At 46.6% G+C, this 12,770-nt stretch overlaps 1 protein-coding gene across 1 annotated transcript in view; it reads right to left on the reverse strand.

Annotated features, from left to right (window-relative positions):
• MTPN (myotrophin) overlaps positions 1-12,770 on the reverse strand; it is a 42,650-nt gene that overhangs the window by 26,319 nt on the left and 3,561 nt on the right. The gene's annotated exons all lie outside the window — the stretch shown is intronic.

Here is a 12,770-nt window from a genome sequence, read left to right on the forward strand (position 1 = left end):
AACGTTACTCTTCTGTATCCAAACGCTGAATGCACAGAATGACACTGAGCCAAAGGAGGAATTAAGCTGGATTGGAGACATGGTGCAGTGGGGTGCATGAGCCAGAAGGAAAGGGGGGGGGGGGGGGGGGGGAAAGGAAAGGGCAGAACCAGCAGTGGAGAATCAACCACAGGATAACTCTCCTTAAAGGGGTTGTCCAAGTTATATTTATTGATGACCTATCCTCAGGAGAGGTCATCAATATCAGATCGCCTGGGGTCCTGACACCCGGCAACCCCGCCGAGCAGCTGTTTGAAGAGAAGGCGCGCACCGTACCAGCACTGCCTCCTTTTCACTGTTCACCTTCTCGCCATTGCATCTGCTGTGGTGAGTAGGTGTAATTACACCTAACCGTCCCATTCATTTCAATGGTACGGATCGCTTCTATACAAGTGTATGGGAACGATCCGTCCCATTGAAATGAATGGGACGGCTTGGGTGTAATTACACCTGCTCACTGCTGCAGAGGCGTTGGCGAGAAGGTGAACAGTGAAAAGGAGGCAGTGCTGGCACGGTGCGCGCCTTCTCTTCAAACAGCTGCTCGGCGGGGGTGCCGGGTGTCGGACCCCAGGCGATCTGATATTGATGACCTCTCCTGAGGATAGGTCATCAATAAATATAACTTGGACAACCCCTTTAAAAAGGGAACCTGTCACCTCCCAAAACCATCCCAAGCCGCCAGCAGTGCGTTTCTGATGATGCCTTTCTTCCTGAAGGCAGATGCGGCAAAAGTACTGAAAACGTTGTTTTATCCCCTGCCCGTGCTATTTTCTAGTCATGCTTCACTGTGACTGACAGCCGGCAGTTTGGCTGGCTTTGCCGAACTCTCTGCATAAGCGCTCTCCGTCACAGTGGGGGCAGGGAAGGGGCGTGGTTACCGGGACTTGAAGCAAGGAGGCCGTTGCCCCCTTGACACTAAGCATGACTAGAGAAGCGCGCCGGGCAGGGAATAAAACAACGTTTTCAAAGCTTTTGCCACATCTGCCTTCAGGAAGAAAGGCATCAGAAACACACTGCTGGCGGCTTGGGAGGCGACAGGATGATGATAATAATAATAATAATAGCTCCTCAAACCGTTTTCTGTACTGCACCCCCACTGCATAGGAGAGCCTGAGAGAAAACCTACAGGCTGAATAGATCAAATACATGCAGAAGAGTTTGAAACCGATTCCCATACAGATGGGTGACAAGGGCTTTACCACTCTGTGTTCCATGCAGCTGAATAATGGAGTCCCTGGATGAACAGTGCTACAGGCATGCCCTCCCTGGTGGTGCATCAGGACACAGGGAGAAACTAGTGCTAGTTTTAGGGTGGAACAAAAAGTTGCACATTCTGAAGCAGAAGTCTTTTGAGCAAAAATCTGACTTTTTAACAAGTGGGTGAGGCTCGGTGTCATCCGTGGTACAGCAGATTTACTATAATTGGGTGTAAATTACAGCTCACTGCATCTTACTCCAATGGACTTACACTGAGATTGCCATATGAAACACTAGTCTTATTAAAGGGGTTGTCCAAGGAAGACTGCCGGGAGCCTGATAAAATAATAAAAACACATAAACTCACCTTCCCAGTCCCCTGCCACTGCTCCCCGGACTGCAGCCAGTAACGTGTTGGCTGTAACGTCACGCACACTGCTGCAGCCAATCACTGGTCTGTCAGCAGGCAAATATTCTATGATTTTGTGCATCTTAAAGGGGTTCCCGGGAGGAATGACATTTTACTATGTGCCTGCAGCCTGCTGCACTAAGCTAAGGATTGATACTTAATGTACCTGCTCCCCGCTGCCTCTGGTGTCTCCATGTTCCGGTCCCTGCAGTGTCTACTGCAGCATGTGCATGGTCATATGCTCCACTGCAGCCAATACCTGGCTTCAGCAGTGGCCTGGCTGCTGTGGCAGGCATGTATGAATCCTTAGCTCAGCGGGACAGGCTGCTGGCACTTATTAAAATGTCATTTATTAACGGAAAACCCCTTTATGGGGTTGCCCCATTGTTGTTAAAGGAGTCAGGCCACAAACTGTCCTGCCTCCTCCTGACATCATTCCAGGGTACAAAGTTGATACCTAATTCTGATACACTTATGACTAGTGCAGGGCGTGCGGGGGTCCTGCTCCACTGCTCCAGTCCTCTGGCCCACACATACTAACATGAATGCACCTAAAATTTGGCATAAACTGCAGAGAAATGTGGCACATCTAAGTTTACAGAAATGAGCGGACACCAGCCCAACAAGGGGCCTGGCCAAAGATACAACATTTTGCGCCAAAATTCTATGTCTAACTAAGCGAACCAGTAGTTATAGAGTCAGAGAAAAAGTGTCTGTGCCACATTTACCATCCAGCCTGAGCCCCTGTGATAAATCTGGTGCAGGTCTAGACAGTCTAAGTATATCCACAGGATTAGATGCCCCATGTGCCTATTTTGTCTAAAGTGTCCCCATAATAAGCAGTCCGTGCAGGGAGTGATGGGCCAGCAAGGCCCCATCATAAGTTCCACTTGAGTTTGTTTTTGTGGTTTTGTGAGAGTTGTGTGTGGGGTTGGGACTAGTTTCTTCGAAGTCCTTATCTATATATCGTCATATTCAATATTCTTCTTGCTTTTATGAGCTATGTGAATGTGCACCATGTTAGGGTACGTGCACACGTTCAGGATTCATGTGCGGAGAAATCCGCAGGTGTTCGCAGGCAAATCCGGTCAGGAAAAATAAAATAATTTGACATGCTGCGGATTTAAAAATCCGCACCGCAGGTCAAAATCTGTGCAGAAAAAAATCTGCATCATGTGCATTGAGAATTTTAAATTCTCATAGAATACAATGTACATGACCTACGGTGCGGATTTTCCGCACGCAATCCTGATCGTGTGCATGTAGCCTTAGGCTGGGTTCACACTTGAGCGTTGCGCAAACGCGCGTTTAACGCGTGTTTTTGACGCGCATTTTTATGCGCGTTTTTGTAATAGTAAACGCGCGTTTGACGCGCGTTTGTGTGATTCACTACAGTGTCCTATGGCCACAAACGCCCCAAAAGTCGCTCATGTACTTTTTGGAGCGTCGGGCGTTTTACAGCGCGATCGTACGCGCTGTAAAACGCCCAAGTGTGAACCATTCCCATAGGGAATCATTGGTTTCTCCTTGTTGAGCGTTTTACAGCGCGTAGGAACGCGCTGTAAAACGCTCAGGTGTGAACCCAGCCTTAAAGTGGGCTGGGGCCGAACATGCTGTAGCCAGGAATTATGACAGCAGTAGGGGAGGAGTGTGCTGACCTTGTGGGAGCCAGTGACCTGTCCACTCATGGGATGGCGTTTGAGCATAGGGCCAAATGTGACAGTATCTTGATCTAGATGTGAGTACGTGACGGGAGACAAGAGGGAAGTCACAGACTGAGACAGCGGGTGTGGACAAAAAGAAAGAGAAGGCGCTCATAGGGTGAATATGTAAGGGATTATTTTCCTTGTTTCAGACGAGAGGTAATGCGCTCACCTGTTAAAGTTGCACCTATTGGATGCAACTACAATGAGAGCTGAGTAAATATTAGGGTTGGTTGGTGCCGCCGGCTCTGTCCTAAAAAACACCCTTTGGTCGGTGCCTAACCGCCGAAAAGGGTGAGTGTGGGAACTGTGGGTTTGGTGGACCAAGGAGGTCCAAGAGAAAGCGGACAGAGTAACGGGCGCAATTCCACAACCAGAGATCGAGAACAAATTGGTTTATTCAGGACAACGCGTTTCGGGGTGCATGACCCCTTTATCAAGTCTGGTGGAGCCGCTCGTACCACAGCACGTGTGGTGTCTGGAGCAGTGGTTTCCTCTGTGGTTATTCAGGAAACGCGTTGTCCTGAATAAACCAATTTGTTCTCGATCTCTGGTTGTGGAATTGCGCCCGTTACTCTGTCCGCTTTCTCTTGGACCTCCTTGGTCCACCAAACCCACAGTTCTCACAGACTGAGACAGAAAGGGAGGATTGGGTTCTTCAAGCAGCACAAAGTATTTCATGAGAAGCATGTGCAAGTTCTATGTGCCAATTTTGTATGGCACAGTAACTTGTTCACTTGTGGTAGTGATGGTAAGGTCTGTGGTAGTGTCATAATGTGTGGAAGGAGCTCACAGACTTGAATGAACGTGGTCTTTAGCGGCACAGAGTATTTTAGGAGGAGTATGTGCAGTTGTTGTAGGAGGTAGTGACCTAACAAGGCTGTGAATTACTGCCATCCCTTCCAGGTTCATGGGGAGTATTAGGTTATCACTCCAACTTTCTCAACACTGCCAAGTGAGTTTTATGATGCATCTGAGGGCTGCACTTGATTTGAAAGGAAACGGGGTCGTGCCATAAATAACTTTTCGCTCTAAAGTTAAATTTAAGCAATTACTCCGGCTCCCATTCCATCTTGATTTTTTTTTTCTTCACATTTACCTAATTTTCAGTTTTCTCTTATCCCCCACGCTTGAAACCTACTTCCTGGTTTGTCATGTGTCTGCTGTCCCATCAAGCCTTAGGGCAGCGAGATGTGTCCCGACATCGGCAGATCATATGACTAACCAATGACACTTCTGTGTTTGGAGCCTTGTAATGTAGGACATCGGGACGTAGCCTACAGCAGCTGCATATCAATAGGTTTACCACAGGATGCAATGGTAGGTTAATAACTTTAGAATAAGGTAGTATTGATAAATAGCGTTATTTGAGGAAAGAAATGTAACAGCCATATCTGTTGGGAGGGACGCATTTATATTAGTGCCACAATCACAAGGAATTGGACAGGTGTAGGGTGCATTAAAACCAATCTTCTGTCCTCTTGCTGTGGAATTCTGCCGTATATTGTTCCCCCGTTTGCAGAAGAAAAAAAAAAAAAAAAGGAAGAAATCTGAGGGTCAGCCAACCCCTTTAAGGCTGGTTTCAAATGGGCGTTGAGGGAACATGCGAGATTTTTCCACGCGAGTGCAAAACATTGTAATGCGTTTTGCACGCACGTGAGAAAAATCAGCATGTTTGGTACCCAAACCCGAACTTCTTCACAGAAGTTTGGGTTCGGTGTTGTGTAGATTGTATTATTTTCCCTTATAACAGAATGCATAGTACAATAGGGCTGGAAAAGGACCTGTGGTGACGTCACTATGCTCATCACATGATCCATCACCATGGTGATGGATCATGTGATGGACCATGTAATGAGCGCAGTGACGTCACCACAGGTCCTTTACCCAGGTCCTGAAGAAAGAAGAGAAGCCGGGCTGCGCGAACAAGTGGATTAAGGAGAGTTTCATTATTTTTTTTAACCCCTCCAGCCCTATTGTACTATGCATTCCGTATTAAGAACGCTATTATTTTCCCTTATAACCATGTCAAAAGATTTGGATTGCCTGATAAATCGAGCATTTGCTTGTTCATCGGGACAATACTACACTGCCAGATGATCGCTAACAAGCGTTCATGCGCCGAAAAATCATGCAGTGTAATATAGGCTTTAGGCTGCATGCACACGACTGTGTAACCTTTCTAGGCCAGTCACATCATGTTCAGGCACATGGCTAAGGTTCAGGTCGGGCCCATTAAAATGATCATCAAATCTGTGGGGGTCCAACTCCAGGCACCCCCCATGGATCAGTTGTTTGAAGGGGCTGTGGCATCAAGCTGAGCACTGTGGCTTGTAGCGCTGTGTATTGTATAGCAGGTGTGCATTCACAAAGGCTATGTGACCGCTGTATGTCACCTGTAGTGCTGTGGCCACTTCTAATACTTGATTGACAGGAGTGCCGGAATCCCACTAATCAGATATTGATTATCTAGCCCGAGGACAAATCATCTGAGCCCTGGACGACCCCTTTAATTGTAATCTGTGCTCCCACAAGGCAATGCTCCAGGAGTCCTGCAGTTCATCTTGGAAGCCCCTGTAACTTAGTAGTGACTAAACAAACATTCACAGGTGACTACTTTTCTTTTAACTTCATGGCATTCAGCCCTTTAAAACCCTGCATACAGCAGCACAGATCTCAGCTTCCTAGACTCCGGAGTTCTACAAAAAGTTGTACTTGTCTGATGACATAATAGCAGTACCCGGAGGGTAGAACGAATCTTGCGTTCTCCCGAAGCATAGGGGGAATCACCAATTAATATATAGATCTTTTCACATCACATGTGATATAAGAAACACTGTCCTCAATACCAAACCCCAGGCACCCAACAAGCAAATCAGATATAAAATATCATGTAGAAACAGATGGAAACTGCGCATTCAGCTGCTGCATCAGCACTTCAGAAGAACATAGGAGTGACAATACGGTGGGTCACAATCCATGGGAAACGGCTGAACATTGCTGAGGTCGGGTTATTCTTCCTACCATGTAGGGCGGGCACCGCAGACACTGGCTGGACCCAGATGTAGATTTAGGATCTATGTGCACATTTTTAGGTTCAATGCGTTTTATTGGTGCGGTTTATGATTTCCTATTGAGATCTACGGAGAAAACGGGCATCACAAAATCCACAACACATCAAGTTTTCTGCAGAGGAGCACAGACGTAAAAGATTTTTTCACTGGGCAAACATGGGGAACTATCGATGCTGCACGTTTCTCCGCAAACGCATTCCGCCACCTCAGGGTGATGGCAGCGGTCCTACGAGCAGGCGCACCCAGAGACTAGCCGTAGCCCACAATTACAAGTACATCCAGATTCCCTCAATTTGGATCACTGAGCTCATCCTGAGCTGTCTGGTTTATTTAACCCTTCACAGAAGCTTCTGTGTACTGCACCTCATAAATGTACCAGACGTGTATCACCACATGCCCATTCTACTGAACATGACAGCACCAGTATGGCGACCTCCCTCATCCGCGATCAACGAGCAACAGCGCAACCAAATTCAGGCCCATCATTGCGTCTCCTGTAACAGTTCCGAGATTTCTGACAATACAGTCAAAGTCATCGGATGCGGGACACACAAACCTAAGATGTCTGACAATCTAGCATGCTTCCATACCACCCTGACATGTGGAATAGAAAACAGCAGGGGGGAAAGGGGGGTGGGGGGTTAGGATATTTCTACTTCTGGCAGGGTTCGACACCCCACACCTCCACCGATCAGCCAGTCTGTGTAGCTCCGTTGATGGAAGTCAGCGCCAGAGATACACAGCACCAGCAACACTGTCATGGCAGGTGCTCACTACTACAGAGTTGCTCCCATTGACTTAGTAGCTGGTTCCCACTGAGACATTGTTGCTGGAGCTGTGTACCTACAAAGACGAGCAGAACCTTGTTGATCACATACTGATGGCCTAACCTGAGGACCTAGCACAACCCCTTGAACACGGACATCAAGCAGAGATACACACTTTTGTAGGACCTTCTAATAATTCAGCACCTATCAGGTCCCATTAACCTCAGTACTAATCGGCTCCACCACAAAAACATGCATAAAGCACCCACTTTGGGGTGAATTTGCTCCTAAGTTTAGCCCTGCCCATTTCTGTTGCACTTGAGCCTACTCTGGGACTTTTTGCAGCTAGGGACCATATATACTATAGACTATATACAGTCACTTAGGGGGCCTAAGCCAGAACATACATTTCAGGGCTGCAGGCTTAGTCCAGAACATCTTTCTCTTGTCCGGCTGTATACTGATAGTTGGGCTCTGATCCCAGCCATTTAACCCTCTTGATTCCACTGTCAATATCAACAGCTGCATCCTAGTTGTTTCGAGTAGGGAGCCTCCTTCTTTCACCCTCCCATTGACTCATCTGAAAGTGACCCTACCCCTTCGGACTTCCCCAGTAGTCACAGCAGGACTTCCTCTTCCCACAAGAGGTCCACTTGATGACTGAGGTTTTGTGAAGCCCCTGACCTGAGGATATGTTCACATGTGGCAAAACCATTGCAGAAAGTTCTGCAAAAAAAAACCCTTCCATAAATTAGCTGTTTCTGCAACATGTGATTTTTCACATCATATACTCAAGAGATTTCAGGGGCAGAAATGATTTCATCAGAAATCTGCCAAGTGTGAACATACCTAAGCTCCTTATATGGATCTGACCAGTTATGTCCCAGTGGTACAAAGTTCACAACTTCCAGATAGTCTACTGGTGGGTCCAAAGTTATTCCCCGGCCAGAGTGACTCACAGGGCGACTCTCCCATTACCTGTGGGTTTACAGTTTCAAATTAAACTAACGTATCCCGCAATGAAAAGTTCTGCAGTTGTCTACCATGCCAAAAATTAAGACGAAGGTCGTCATATTTATATTCTAAGTGTTTCCTCAAAGAGTACCTGTCACCACAAAATACTGTGCAATCTACGGGCACCATGCTATAGAGCAGGAGGAGCAGAGCAGATTGATACATGTTTATGGTCAAAGATTCAGTAAAACCTGTCATTTATACCACCTCCTGTGAACAGCTATGGGTACAGGGAGGACTCCTGCATAATGGAAACCAGGGGGATCCGTTATGTGGCCCATAGTCTTATTATAACGGAATGCAAAAAGGAATGCCTCTTAATGGCAGTCATAGAATTCTGTTATGGCCCGTGGGAACGGAATTGCAATAAAACCGGAACATCACAAGTTCGCTCATCCTTAGTCTAAGGCTGGGTTCACACCTGAGCGTTTTACAGCACATACGATTGCGCTGTAAAATGCCCGACGCCCCAAGAAGTACAGGAGCTTCTTTGGGGCATCTTTTCGCGCGTTCCCGTACATAGACTTCAGCGGGAACGCGCGACAATGGGCGTTCGCTTGTCTCTGTATGCGCGATTGCAAACGCCCGTACAATCGCGCATACAGAGTGCTCCATTGTGAACGCTCAGGTCTGAACCCAGCGTTAGTCCTAACTCTTCACTGGATCATGTTTTCACAGCATATAAAAAAAAAAAGGCAAATGTGTTTTATTTTTAGGACATGCACAAAAAATTTGACATTTAATGGTGGCACAAATCCTTTAGTTGTCCTGTATCTACAATAACTATTATATTGGTTGGATCCTACAATTGGGACCTGCCGTACCGTGCAGGGCGCCCCAAAATTAACAGAGCACAGTTTTGTTTTTTTTCTACGGTGTTCAGCTGAGGGGTTAGGTCATGTGATATTTTTAAAGAGTCGGTCGATACGGACGCGGCAATACCCAATATGTATACTTTTTTTTCCCCCTATTTTATTTTTTTTTTTACTTTATTTGGGGAAAATTATGTTTTTGTTTATTTTTACTTGAAACTACATTTTTTTGGGGGAAAAACTTTTGGGGGTCTTATCCTTTACAATGCATTCCAATACTTCTGTATTGGAATGCATTGGCTGTATGAGTAATACTGTGTGTATTACTCATACAGCTTCCGGCCTGTGAGATCCAGGGGGCTGGATCTCACAGGCTCTCCACCGGAAGGCAGCACGATGCCTTCCTTAGGCATCACGCTGCCTTCCATGCCATCGGGTCCCCCCTACAGCCGCATGGGGGCCCGATGGCCCCCGGCGTTGTGACAGGATGCCCGCTGAATGATTTCAGCCAACATCCTGTCCCTTTTAACCCCTGCCGCGCTACATCTAGTTTTAAAGTTATGACGTACAGGTACGTCATAAGTCCTTAAGGTGTTAAAGGGGTTTTGCCATCACAGACAATGTGGGCATATCGCCAGGATATGCCCCAATTGTCTGATAGGTGCGGGTTCCACATCTGGGAACTGCACCTACATAGAGAACGGAGCCGGAAAAGTTGTGGAGGGTGCACTGCGCATGCACAGCCGCACTCCATTCATTTCTATGGGGCCGCTGAAAATAGCAGAGCGGTGGCTCGGCTATTTCTGTTGACCTCATATAAATGAACAGGAGCTGCGCACGTGCAGTGTGCTCCCATTCATTTGTATGGGAGCAGCGCTTGGTGGTGAGCGGACCCGGGGTCCTCCAGCCACAACTCTCTATTCTCTTTGCAGGTGCGGGTCCAAGAGATGGGACCTGCACCTATAAGACTATGGGGGCATATCCCAGCGATATGCCACCATTGTTTGTGATGGGAATACCCCTTTAATGTTTGCTGGGGGCTAAGACACCAAAACGCACAGCTTCCTACTTCAATTAAAGGGTTATTCCACAACTCCTATAAAAGTTAGTGGAGAGAACCAGGCATGACACCTCACCCACGCATTCTCTACCAGGATTCTCCTGCTGCCTGGTCATTGGTGTCTGTTCCAAATGTAGGATCGGCATCGATCAGACATTTATGGCGCTTCTTGTGCATGTTAATAAATAACTCTGACCAATCTTACAGACACCAAGTGTGAATATGCCTCAATCCAAGGTTCTCTCGCTCCTTGCAAACGGCAACTTTCAAAACAGAAGAAAAAGAGATGCACACAATCCGCAGCTTCCTTCAGCAAAAATACTTCCACTTAGTCTAACACAAATCAAGATCTCAAAGCATGAATATGGAGGAGATCCAATGTAAAACTCACATGCTTGACAAAGGGGGTGGCGTCTCCCGAAACATAGCTTTGTGACAATTTTACACTAGAACCCCTCTGTATTCGGCTTTTGCTATTTTAATTTATAAACTAAGCCAATGTCTATGCACTTTATTGTTAAATGGCTGTCCCGTGATGATCTTTACTTCAAGGACGTGTAATAAACTAATTTTTGTAGAAGGAACCTGCGCATTTTGAAAGTATCTTGATAACATGTCAAATACCAGAAGTGGGAAAGCCCCTTAAAGGGGTTTTCTGGGAATCCAATATCGATGACCTGTCCTCAGGATAGGCCATCAAAACCAGATAGGCGGGTGTCCGACACCAGCCACCGATCACATACTGTTGTACCCCTGGAAAACTACTTTATACTCATACTGCACCATAAATATAAATAACAGTGCGACCCCCTCCCCAGTACAAAATTGATGCCAATAAACGGCTCAACTCTCCCTTAAAAAAATAAAATAAAGAGCCCTCATACAGAGACACAGAAAAAAATAAATTAAGTTATGGCTCTTGCAAAGACTCGTATAAGGCCAAAGTAGGCCATGTCCTTAAAGGGTTAATGAGATTAGCTAAATAAAGAAGAGCGTGGCCTGGAGTAATGAGGGCACACATGAGAGGTCCCCCCAGGTAGACACCAGCTTACCCCTCCTTCACACGTCCAGCAGTACAATCTACACAAGGGCTGCAGGGCACATGATATGACCAGCAGGAGAACATTTACAGGGGGGATATTAGGAAATTGCTTAAAAAGCACTTACACAACAGTCCTCCCGTTGCAAGAATTTGAAATATACGGCTGAAAGAAAATAAATGTCAAGTACAACGCAGGGACACCATAGGTTTCCGTATTACCCACTGATTACAACAAGAGGGGACAGGAGCACCGGCTCAAACATGTCCCAGAAACGTGTCACACAACAACAACGAGATTGCCTCCACAACACCTGGACCAGAACCCTGGAGTAACCCAAACCCGCATCTGCAGAACCACATTCTGCTGGTGGAGCGACTGAGTACATACATTACTTATCCTGTGTTGCACCTACACTAATCACAAAGTTAGGGATATTTGGCTTGAAGGTGAAATCTCAGGATGAACCTAAAATGCACCCTTGACAGGTGAACTAAACTTTTGAATGCACATGTCAAACTGTTTAATGGTTCAATACTTTGTGCACAACTTGCTGTTCTCTAACAAGGAGCTTAACAGCAAAATTCAGGTGTTAGATCCACGAATTGTCCTATAAATTTCCTGGTTCAGTTAGAATTGGTATTTAAACAGTCCTCCTCATCATGCTGCTCACATTTTGACATCATGAGACCATAATGAACCTTGCAATTGATCAACAGTACCTCACCATTGCAAGGCTTCAAACAGGAGCTGAGAGTGTCGCAGACTGTCATCAGCAGGTTGCAACAGAGAGACTGGAAGAGTACTTTGGCCACATCCCACACTGATGACCGCTTCATTGTGAACAATGCCCTGCAGAAACGGATAATGAATGCCACCCAACTCCAGGCACATTTAAGGGAGGTAAGAGGCGGCCAAGTGTCACGTCAGACCATTCGATACCATTTACATCAGCATGGCCTGCGTGCTAGATGACCTGCAATGGTACCTGACCACACCACCAGGCACAGGCGCCAGTCTTACATGGCCCAGGGAGCATATACGCTGGACAACGGACCAGTTGGTCTCAGCGCTGTTCACTGATGAAAGTTGATTCACACTAAGCAATAGTGATGGCCACCAATGATGCTGGAAACATCAAGGAGAGCGCTATGTATCAGCCACGGTTTGCTTTTGGTGGAGGTGGTAGTGGTGTGGGCAGGTGTGTGTCTAGGCTTTGGTTTCAATAAATAGTTTGAGAGGGAAGGGATGCAAATGAGCTCTTGACAAGCTCTGCCTCTAATGCCACCAGATGTACGGCAGCTATCCTATAAGTCAATATTCAGCTGTTAAAAGAAGCCTTGAGACATGACTTGGATATTAAATAAGCCAGCACCTCATCTGCAGACAGCTGTTTCAGGGTGATTGCCCCTCATCAGTGCAGAGCAGAGAGTACTGGCTTAACTGGGCGAGAGGCCTGTGTCCAGGTCAGGGGGGAACTAACTCTCCTTAGAGAGAGCACCTTAATTAGTGTGATTATTGTTTGAGATGAGGAAATCACCATTACTGTTTCTTAAATGAGCGGAGCGGCTGGAAACAGGAAGCGGGAGAAGTGCCGATACAGAGGTTCCAACTTTTCTTTTATTCTTCCCACTGAATGCTTCACCCTGACGGCC

Source organism: Bufo gargarizans, chromosome 2 (assembly GCF_014858855.1).
Source record: "Bufo gargarizans isolate SCDJY-AF-19 chromosome 2, ASM1485885v1, whole genome shotgun sequence".
Lineage (NCBI taxonomy): Eukaryota > Metazoa > Chordata > Amphibia > Anura > Bufonidae > Bufo > Bufo gargarizans.